Source organism: Octopus sinensis, linkage group LG2 (genome assembly GCF_006345805.1).
Source record: "Octopus sinensis linkage group LG2, ASM634580v1, whole genome shotgun sequence".
Lineage (NCBI taxonomy): Eukaryota > Metazoa > Mollusca > Cephalopoda > Octopoda > Octopodidae > Octopus > Octopus sinensis.
In genome coordinates, this window is record NC_042998.1 from 72,314,117 (window position 1) to 72,326,893 (window position 12,777).

The following is a 12,777-nucleotide window of genomic DNA, read 5'->3' on the forward strand; positions in this document are numbered from 1 at the left end:
CAAAGGGTACAGTATTATTGAAATGCGGCATGCGGCAATACAGTTAAACACAATATATATTCAAACTATCGTTTACTATAGTGGTGTTATATAGTGTGGTTCTAATACACTTTGACCTTCATTGAAACTGAAGTTTTCACACGGGAAAAATCCATGTATAGTCGTACTTCTCACAGAAACTCATTATTAAAACAATACCGAATGAATTAATAGTTATAGAATATAAAAAAGTTCAACTTGTATATGTAAACAGTTACTTTAGAAATTGTGTATTTCGCTGCTTATTCGGAAGCTTTCTATAGATACTGGGCCATCACATCTTCTATTCTGACAACGCGGATTTTGGATTATAGATATGCATACATATATACATGCGTTATATACATACATACATACATACACACACGCACACACACACACACACACACACACACACACACACACATATATATATATATAATATATATATATATATATATATATATATATATATATGTATATATATGAAACAAAAGCGCAGGGGAGAACAAGAAAAACAACAATTAGAAGGACAGGCAAAAAAAGACGGGTCATTCCTGGCTTTCTTTACTCAGTCAAGTTCCAGTAGTCGTGATCATTTCACGCCGTTGCACTTAAGAGGGTTCGATCTGGCTACCCACGAAAGTCTAAGCTAAGAGCATTAGAACCCTTTGTAAGAAAGCTAGCGAATGTATAAAGCAACAACGACAAAAACACAAACAAACAAAACAAAAATGGATAACATGGTACACAATTACGAATACAAACAACAAGATTGCAAATCAATTTGAGCTGGCGTGTACGAAGTGAAAGCCTAAAGGCAGGAACATAGTAGATGGACACAAAAGGTGTTGGCGGTCGTCAGACAGGCCAAGAAAGAAAGATCATGGCCGGCAAACCACAGATCATGGTGGGTACGGGACAGCGGGATTGAAGGATATATATATATATATATATATATATATATATAATTCATAAATAAGGGCAAACGAAAAAATTTCTAATGCCAAATATGCCGAAAAATTGGACATATTGTCTATTAACCATTAATGTTTTCACAATCCGCACACTACTCGAAAAAAGGTCGACAGAAATTTCTAAAAAATTCCATTATTACCATATCGGTAACAGCCCTCCCATATATATATATATATAAATGGAACAAAAACGCAATAGAGGACATTACAACATTCGGAGAGATAGACGGTACAAAGGCGGACAAGAGAAACAACAATTAGAAGGACAGGCAAAAAGAAGACGGGTCAATCTTGCATTTCTTTCCTCGCTCAAGTTCCACAAGTCACGACCATTTCGGGCAGTTACACTTCTGGTAGTTCGATCTGGTTGCCCACCAAAAAGTTTAAGTTAAGAGCATTAGGCCCCTATGAAAGTTAGCGAATATGTACGGCAACAAAGAAAAAAAAACGAAATTCACAAACAAATACACAAAACGGAGAACATGGAAAGCAATTTCGAATACAAACAACAAGAAATAACAACAGGTGTCTTTCGACTGAGAACGAATAAAATTGAGCTGGCGTGTATTATGTAAAAGTCCAAAGGCAGGAGTATGGTACATGGACATAAGATATGTTCGCGGTCGGCAGTCAGGCCTAGAATCAAAGATCATAACTCGCCGAACACCGGTTACGTGGTAGAAAGAGAGATGGGTGGGGAGCAGCGAGATTGAAGAATTATAAAAGAATCAGAGACAAAGAAAAATTTACATGGGAGATAAACGAGTAATAAATAGTGGGAGATAAAGGAGGGGGTAAAGAAATGTGAGAGTGGAGGAGTGAAAAAAGGAAGGAAAAGGAGAGGGTAAAAAGATAGAGTAAAAGTCATAGAAAATTTGGATATATACCTAATATAAGGTGAACACAAGAGTGTAGGTACGCCGCTATAAATATATATATGTATATACAATTGCGGCCAAAATGTTCAGAACGGCATTGTTTTCGTCAGAAAAGTAGATATAAGTTTTTATCAAAGTTGTTTTATATTCTATAATTTTTACAGACAATAAATACAATATTATTTGTTATAGTCTGAGATTTTAGTGTAATTTGAGAGGATAATAAAAAGGTTATCGATGATTTAGTGATTTACTGCAAAACCCATGGCGGCCAAAATGATCAGAACGGTTGCTTTTACTCTATGTTTTAATATATTTAACCTTTGAACTATAATGTTTTGAATTTGTTTACATGACGGTTCGTTTACTAAACATTAGTAAGAATATTTGCAGTGTACCTTGTTAATATAATGCCACTTACTCCGTTACCAATTCGTCAGCAGATTATTAAGCTTCGAAAGAATGATAATTTAAGTGTTAACAAGTCAAAATGTGTTGTTCACGGTATTCATAAGGTCTACGATGATTGTGGTTCGTGTGAAGCAAGAAAGTCTACAGGTAGGCCAAGAAAAACGACCAAGAGAGAAGATCATGCTATGGTAAAATTGGTTAAAACAATGAGCATTGTACTGAAGAAAACTTTATCTCGAAAAACTGTGTCTTGTCCTTTAGTTGAACATGACCTACATGCAAGAGCCCCTGCAGTGAAGCCACTTATCAGCTCCAAGAATAAAAAGTGTCGTCTTATCTTTGCAACCGAACATGTGTTGTGGTCTCAAGAAAAATGGCAAACGGTGCATTTCAGTGATGAATCTAAGTCTTTGTTATTTGGCTCAGATGGGAAAAGGTACGTTCGTCGAAAAGCAGGTGAAAAATTGTCACCTAAATGCATTAAGACTAGTGTTAAATTCAGTGGAGGAAGTGTCATGGTTTGGGGGATGATATCTGGAGATGTTGTAGGCCCTTTTCTGCGATTACATTGAAAGGTAAATGCAGGTGTTTATAAACAACTTGTAAAAGATCATGTCTTGCCTGTGCTGAGAAATTCAACTAAGCGACCACCCATATTCATGCAGGACAATGCCCCATGTCACAAGGCTAAGGTGGTCATGAACTTCCTCAAGGCTGAAAAGGTTATTGTTATGGATTGGCCTGCTCAAAGCCCAGACCTCAATCCAATTGAAAATATTCTAGGAGAACGTTTGAAAGCCAGAAAACCTAAAACAACCGAGCAATTATGGAATGCCCTTCAGGAAGCATGGAATAAGATCACCCAGCAAGAAATTGAAAATTTAATTTCCCCATGCAGTCAAAAATATCAACGCTAAAGGGTTTCACACTAAATATTAAATAATTCCAGCATTCTCTGTCAGTTTTTGATTATTTTGTTATTTTTAAAAACCGTTCTGATTATTTTGGCCACCATTGGTTTTGAAGTAAATTATCCATAACTTTTGTATTATCCACACAAATTACATCAAAATCTCAGACAATACCAAGTAATATCGTATTTATTGTCTGTGAAAATTATAGAATATAAAACAACTTTAATAAAAACTTATATCTACTTTTCTGTAGAAAAGGGGCTTCCATCATAGGAAAGCCTTGTGCTAGAAAGAGCAGTAGAAAACTCAAATCACTAATTAGGGATACATTTACTACGTTTATATATATGTATATATATATATATATATGATGCTCTTAGCTTAGTGTTTTCTTGGGGCTACCCAGATTGGAGCAGTCACAAGATTAATCAGCCGAAATTGCTAGGATGATACGGTTCTTGACTGAGGATGAAAAGCTTCGAATGATTGTTCCTTGGTTTTTGTATCGTCTATCTGGATGTTTTGTTGTCCCTTTCCGTATCACCTAGTTGTCCGGATGTTTTGAGTTCTTGTCCCATTTGGTATTATATATACACACACACATATATATATATATATATATATAGTTCGCGTGAAAAACATAATAAGGGGAAAATTTATTAATTATTCTCTTTATATATATTTATATATATTAAGGGCATTGCTATACATAAATGCCTAACGCTAGGAGGGATTCTTCAAGACAAAATTTCTATAATAAAAACTTTGTACCGAACGTGAGGGAATGCAACTCTTGAAGCTAGCCTTTTAAAAACAGATTCAGCCGCAGATCATATGACCTCATAATTAGTGCACAAAATGCACCTCTTAATTTTCAGTGCAGGCATAATCAAGACCCATAAAAAGGAACCAAAAAATAAACTTACCAGAACACCAAATGTATCCACATAGTACATAAAATTGTTCACACTTATATATCAAAGTATGAAGCGGCTTTTTCGAATTACGTCTCAGTACATGTGTTTATTCAGAATAAAATTCAGCACTGAATATATTCTGGTTAAATTTGCAATTAAAAAATAGGATAAATCTTTATATATAAAAGTGAAGTTGTGTGTCTGTCTCCTACGATCTAGATTCCTAACTGCTCCCACATTTTGCGGTGCAGTGTAACCAAAAGCGGGTATCTTATAGTCGTGATTCATATCGAGCCCTTCTGGGTTTTAGCGCGCGCCTACGAGTCTACGATTTAAAAAAAATTACCATTCATTTTTCCCATATGTAATGAATTGTTCTGCTATTATATAAGGGAAGTAACTCTCTAAAAATGTATTATTAAATTTCAGAACGTAAAAAGCTACAGTAACACCACCCCCCTTTGTGGTTAGCCATATTGAGATGGCTATTATACTTTAGATCTCTAAAAATGCTTATATAGTTATTTCCCTTACAAATCCGAGCAACGCCGGGCGATACTGCTAGTTCTTTATAAGAATTTATCAAGTAGTTAGCGTGAAAAACCTTATAAGGAAAAAATCGATTAATTATTCACTTTAAATATATTTATTAGAGCATTACTATACATAAATATCTCAGCCCTAGGAGGGATTCTTAAAGTCAAAACTAGCACAATAAACATATTGTACCGAATGCGAGGAAATGCAACTCTCGAAGCAAACCTTTTAAAAACAGATTTAGCCGCAGATCAAAAAGGCTCGCTTCGAGAGTTGCTTTCCCTAGCGTTCGGTACAATGTGTTTATAATGGTTGTTTTGACTGTAAGAGTTCCCCCTAGCGTGGGGCATATATTTATAGTAATGCCTTTAATATGAATAAATATCAATATATATGTATGTATGTATATATATATATATATATATATATATAAAACTTAGAATAACTTAACTTAGAAAGGTTTTTGGCCAGTATTGGCCCAGGCCATGTCTAACTTAATAGCACCACCTGGCGAAGTCTTTCAGTTCAGGATTTGGGCACCAAGGCCCATTCGAGCAGAGAGTTATTGTTTGCGGAGACATATCCGGGTGTGGGTGGTTTGTCCGGTACTGTTTGAAGGAATTTGTCCAAAGACTTCTTGAATTTTGTGTGGTCAGTTTCTTTTTTGACGTGTCCTGGTGTAATGTTGAAGAGAGCAGGTCCAAATGAGGTGAAATAGTTGTGCCGTATTGTCGTTATGTGATGCGATTTAGATTTTTGTTGTGGACGGATGCACGTGGTCCAAGCCTTGGATGCATTTTGAAGGTGATGCCAACATCATTCGGACAGCGCTGATGGAATATTTTCCACATCATACAGATAATGTAGCGTTCACGGCGTCGTTGGAGTGAATACAATTTCAGCTTCTCTAGTCTACCCCAGTAGTCAAGGTCTGACATGCCATCTATCTTTTTTGTGATTGACCTTTGGGGAGCTTCAATTCTCATAATATTTTGTTTTGTGTAGGGAGACCACAGTGGACAGCAGTATTCAAGGTGGGGTCGGGCAAAAGTGGAGAAGAGAAGGATAATAGCGTGGGAATCTCTCGACTGGAAGGTTCTGAGAATCCAGGAACACATTCTGCGGGCCATGTCAACTTTGCTGCTTATATGTGTAGCCCAGCTTATGTTGTTGTCCACTGTTACTCCCAGGTCTCTGATGTTGTTGGATGCCATGAGAATTTCTCCAGAAGAAGAGAGTATGGGAGTTTCAGAGCGTCCTCCCTTCCAAAGTGGATCAGTTCGAATTTGTCTTCATTTAGCAACATGTTATTCTTTTCCGCCCATTGGACAACAGCCAGTAGGTCTGACTGAAGGTTTATTCGGTCATCCACGCCATTGATGACCTTCTGGAGCTTGGAATCATCAGCGAAGGTTCTGATGTTGCTGTGTTTGATGGTGTCAGTAATATCATTTATGTAGATGATGAAGAGAAGTGGGCCCAACACAGTGCCTTGTGGGACACCACTGCTGACTTTGGCTGGGCTGGATTTGACTCCCCCGACTACAACATGTTGGGTTCTGTTAGAGAGGAAGCACTTGATCCATTGCAGCAGCTTTCCAGTGACACCAATATTGGACAGCTTTCTCAGAAGGATCTTATGATCAACCCTGTCAAAGGCCTTGCTGAAATCAAGGTAGATGACATCAGTGTTGGAACCCTCTCCCAAGGCTCTCAAAATGTCATCAAAATGATGCAGTAGCTGCGTCAGGCAATCTCTCCCATTACGGAATCCATGCTGGTTGGGGTTCAGCATATTATGACTCTCAAGGAAGTGAGTCATACGCGATCTCAGCACCCTCTCAAATACCTTGATGATATGAGAGGTGAGTGAGATTGGACGGTAATTCACGGCAAGCGATTTGTTTCCTTTTTTGAAAACTGGGACAACAGACTGGGATAGAAGGTCTTCTGGTATATATCCAGCATCCAGTGAGTTCCGCCACAGATTGGCTAGAGGGGGTGCAAGTTGGTTTTGACACATCTTCAAGACACAAGCAGGGAACCTATCGGGACCTACTGCTGAATTATGCTTCATTTCCTTTATTGCTGCTAAGACATCAGGAGCGCCAAATGTTATGTCCGATAAAGTGTATTGGGGAGTAACATCACTGATACTGCCCAGATCAGTCATATCAGGATTGCTGAAAACAGAGCAATATTGTTTCTGCAATATTTCTCCCATGGTTTTGGCATTGTCTTGAAGAGTACCATTTTCATCAATCAGAGGGCCAACAGTAGAACCAGTGACTCTGTGTTTTTTTGCAAATGAAAAGAACACTTTGGGATTGAGTTTGATCTTCTCAATGTCCCAGGCCTCTTCAGCTCTTCGCTGACTATTGATGATAGACATCATGTTGTTTTGGAGCTTATGTTTTTTAATCTCTAGCGACGAGATGGCAGTCAGGTTGGTGTGTTGCTGTTGACAGTATTTCAGCATGTTGATCTTTTTGTTGATTCTTTTAATTTTCCTTATGAGAGATTTTCTATTTCTAGGGATTCGACACTTAGATTTGTTTGCAGATCTTAATGGGGTGTGTCTTGCACATATGTTCGTGATGGTGTCTACAAGTGACTGCCAGGACTTTTTGATGTTAGTGGGTGTGTATGTGTGCGTGAAGGACCAATCGACTTGTGCAAGATCATTATTGATCGCTTCCCAGTTTGCATTGTGGAAATCCATAGTGTCAAATGGATGAACAGGAGGAATGACATTTGTTTTGCATTTTGGCCAGTGAAATCTCAGATCACAGAGAACCATGTCATGGTCGGAGAGTAGGGTTTTCTCCACTGCAATATTGTGGATAGTATCAGTGTGATTGCTGAAAATTAAGTCTAGACGTTTTTGTGACATCTCGTTGGTTCGAGTACCAGTTGGGACAAGAAGAAGTCATCCATGAAGTCAAGAAGCGATTCCACTGCCTCCCTGTCAGGGGTTGAGAGAGAAGAACCTGGCGGCAGACTGTTTGTAGACCAGTCAACCCCGGGAAGGTTGAAATCTCCCATCATTAAAATGTTGTCAGGTTGACACTGCTGAATGAAACACTTTATGCTGTTGAGGCATTCCTTGAAGCATGGTAGGGGCGTTTGGGGTGGTCTGTAGAGCCCAACTACTGTTAAGTTGTTGGTTTGACTGAATACAGCGACTGCTTCGCAGTATCCATTCGAAAATATGTTCATGGCTTCTGTTGAGAATGAATCATGGACATAAATGGCAGTCCCACCCTTTCTTCTGCCAACACGATCAGCACGAATGGTTTTGAAATTTTTAACTTTCACCTCGGCTTCCAAGTGGAGGTCACTAAGATGGGTTTCAGTGAGGACGAAGAAAGGGATGTGGTTTGGATGGGCCTCGACCCAGTCCTCCAGGAATCTTATCTTCCATTTTTGTGTATTGGTGGAAGGGCTGATGCCTTGGGCATTAAGTAGAAATGTTGAGGCGAGAGTGGATGGTTTTAATTGTTTTGGTTTCGAGTGGGTGTGTAGGTGCGTGTGTGTGTGTGAGCTGTGAAAGGTGTAGATGATAGTTTGTTGAAGTTTTGGCGACCTTTGTGACCTGTAGGAGGTAAATTCCTTGAGATAGCATTAGTAGTATATTTAAGCAAGCAGGAATAACAAGCATGTTTGCACTCCTCACACAAAGACGTATGAGATGGCTTGGGCATGTTAGCCGTATGAAAGATGGCAGAATCCCCAAGGACATACTCTACGGAGAGCTTGCTAGGGGTACTAGGTCTGTGGGTAGACCGTTCTTACGTTACAAGGATGTTTGCAAAAGGGACATGAAGGCCTGCAACATCAATATTAGCGGTTGGGAAGCAGTTGCCAGCAACCGTGGAGATTGTCGACGTGCCGTAAAAGAGGGAATACAAAGGAGTGACAGAGAGAGAGAGAGAGGAGAAATGGAAAGACAAGACGTCAACAAGAAACTATGGCATTACAACCAGCCAGGAACAGTCTTCACTACATTTGCGGTACCTGCCAGAGGGAGTGTTTGTCCAGGATAGGACTACACAGCCACAGCAGGAAATGTATCAGGACATGAAATGTAAAAGCCGGACTAGACTATTTTATGCGCAACTCCATTGTCTCATGAGACAAAAAGGATGTCAACCAATATATATATGTTTGTGTGTGTGTGTGTGTGTATACAGGGTGGACCTAAAGTAGATTTACAGTTATCACGTAGGCATTTAAAATTTCTTTTAAAACGTATTACATTTAAATTTCTATCTTGCAATGATATTGTTTACACATATCTTAAACAGACAACGTTCAATCTTTCAGATGCTCAAAATGTCCTTCATTATTCCAGAAATCTTCACATCTCTTCAGAACACTCTTACACACACTGCGGCAGAAATTCCGATCTCCATCAATTTCAGTGAATGCATCAGAAATGTAATCCGTTAATTCAATTACTGTTTTGGGATTCTTCTCAAATATCTTGTTCTTTACAACACTCCACAAAAAGAAATCCATTAGTGTCAGGTCTGGTGAAAGCGGTGGCCATTCGATTCTACCTCATCTTCCAAACCAACACTGTGGAAACGCTTGTTTAAGATAGTCTCTTAGTGTCAACGCATAATGTGGAGGTGCACCATCTTGCTGAACGAACAGATAATCAAACTTAGCTCTGGTTCTGAGTTGTGGTACTATTGCGCCACGAAGCATTTCCAAGTAGTTCTCTGCATCTACCGTTCTATCATAGAAAACGGGCCCGATAATAACTTCGCTGGAGAGTGCACTCCAAACTGTAACACCAATTAAGGTTCAGATGAGATACTATGGTCCAATGGGGATATTCATAAGTCCAGTACACGGAGTTATAGCTTTTTACTTGACTGGATAATTTGAAGCTAAGCCTCATCTGACAAGGTAATCTTAGCTAGATAGTCTGCTTCCTCATTACCAATTTGGTCACGCATCATTTCGCACAATCGCAGCCGGTGATCTTGGTCGTACTCGAAAAGACCATGTACCAGTCGTGGACGGAAATGTTTTAATTTCAGTTTAGGCATTAGGCGTTGCAATGATGTTCTTGGTATGGACAGCTCATGAGAAGCACGTCATGTGGACTTCTTTGGACTGTTCATAAATAACATAGCCAATAACATCTCATTCTTTTCAGTCACAAAGTCTTTGGGCATCCAGATTTTGGTGCATTACTCACTGAACCAGTGGCATCAAATTTATTTTTTCATCCAATATATTGTATAGCGTGAAGGTGTCAGAGTGCGAAAGGCTTCTTGCTATGATGTGCACACCTGCTCGGCATTTAGTATCCACTTTTTTTGCTCTTGATTTAAATTGTTTGCCATGGCTCAAACTTTACATTACCTGCAACAAAAGAAAAAAAATTACAAACTGCAAAGGGAGCTTAACAAAATTAACTAAATTTGTATAGAATAATGGTTTCCGTTTTTTTATTAATTAAAATCTAAACTGTTAATATATGAATGCGAAAGAGATAGTTCAATAACTGTAAACATACTTTTGAGTCACAAACAATGCCAATCCATTTAAAACTGCAACCACTTGAACAGGAACAGAATGACCCTCTCCCTACATCTACACATTCAAACGAGTTTTCCAACAGCTCTTCAGTGGCAGCACACTCTGATAAGTTCAGGGGCTACTTCTGAATTCAGGCCACGGGCAAACAAAGAAAATGAACTTGAAGCCAAGGATTTTGAACATACGGAGACAATATTTACATAATAACCTGAGGAGCTATAGATGCCCAAACGAACCCAACCCTGGAGTTACATATGATACTACTATTGGATATCACAGGGTAACTGTGAATGTCGGCGAGTTTTATACTGTACTATACTACAGTCAGAATATACCATAACTATGTATATGCACACAAAATATATTGCATTCACAATATATATCGATCAGCAAGAAACGAAAAAATAAGAGAAAGGCATACGTTAGACTATTCCACTCATTACACATCATAGCTATCAATCTATCTATCTATCTATCTATCTATCTATCTATCTATCTATCTATCTATCTATCTTTCTATCTGTCTCTCTATCTGTCTGTTTGTCTGTCTGCCTGTCTCTGTCTATCTGCCTGTCTGCCTATTCATGTATCTACACACACACACACACACATATATATATATATATATATATATACATATATATATATATGTAACGTAAAGTATAATAGCCATCTCAATATGGGTAACCACAAAGGGTGGGTGTTACTGTAGCTTTTAGCTCCAGGAGATCATCGTCTCTAGCTGGCTTTAGGCACACTATCTGTGCCCTTATGGTATTTGCAAAGGGTGGTCATCCCTCTCTCAGAAGCCTAAGTGATATGCACGGACCGGAGTTTCGAGGTAGTTGCCTCTTGTCAACGGGCGGTAATCACCGGTTTACGATGAAAAGGAAGACATGTATGCAAATACTTAAGTGTTTTTCTAGTAACTTCCGTCACTGATTTCGAAAAACTGTCTGCAAGCAATAATAAATCTCTGAACGAGATGTAAACAGTAACCGCTCGACAACGTAAAGTATAATAGCCATCTCAATATGGCTAACCACAAAGGGTGGGTGTTACTGTAGCTTTTAATAGCACAACAAAATAAATTAGGGATTTTAAAATTCAAGTAGAAATTCTTTAAGCACTCTGTTATAATCCGAACTTCGCTCACTATATCGACTAATAGGAAAAATTAAGAAACGTGTAGATCAAACAATTGCAGTTGAAATCCCATTCTATTAGTAAATCTTTCGGAAAACTTCGCATAAAATCCCTGTGCATATTGGAAGAACACAATGGAGAATGAAAAATTACACGTAGTTAATGAATATTTTACAGCATATCAATTCCTTTCACTTAAGGGTCACCTCAATGCACAATATTTGAAAGACAAAACGGAATAGAAATGACAAAACGGAGATTCGAAAGAGAGAAAATCATTGAAGAGGTTACAGAATATTTACTTTCCTTCTTCAAATCATCTTTATGCCTTATTCTATATCTGTATCCTATATATTACCACGTTTTGCATTACGATATTTAAAATCGATTCCCCCTCACCAACATGCCAACAAAACGTCTTCAAGTCAATAAAATTTAAATATTCCCCACCTACATATGTCATAGTGATGTCCCCTCCTACTAAACCACTTGAATCTTTTCTGTTTTGGTTTAGCAAGGTTATTCAAACGATAAGCGTCAATCAGGGAATCATCAAATATGTATGTGCCGTGGATATAGAATTTTTCTTAAATGTCCTTAATTCTGTCATTCGTTTGAAGAAAACGGTTTTTGTAATGATATACTGTACTCATAGATCAATTAAAAATTCGCTTCAAATGGCTGTAATGAAATGACAGCTATCCATCATTTTTTTCTTTATTTATAATTCATCTCTCTTGGAACCTGCATCTCGCGGTATCCGAAGTATCTTTCAGACCGTATATTTAATACAATGTACATTTCAGAATTGGCCCAAGGGCTGAAGATATACTCAGTTGGGTTCAATTAATTGCATACATAACATGAATATCCTTCTGCCATTACTTCGTTACCAATGTTGGTATTCGAATGTAGTTGCTGTGTATGCATTCTAGTTCTGATCCAACCAACTGCCTTAACTTTAAGTACCTTATTCAACAGAATCTTAATTTATTTTATGTGTGTGTGTACGCGCGCGAACACACGCACACATATATACATGTAAGCATATACATATATAGTCATAAACATATACACAGACATCCAAACTCACTCACACACACACACACATATATCTATATACATACGTACGTATGCATCAACTGTGTTATATTTATGTAACTTGTTACATCTATTTTCATATTTATTTTGGCGGAGATATTATCAAGATTGTGCATATTGGAACACAGACTTCTCTTAGCGTTCAATATCATTATTTGTATTGGGTAATTTAGTATTCATTCATGTAACTTAGCTCAGTTCAAAGTAAGCAGTATATTTATTATCAGTAATTATATTTTAAAACACAATAAGCCATATCGAAACTTCTCAGACATTTTGCCTCATTGTTGGCTTCTCAAAAGTATTACCAGCTATACTACAT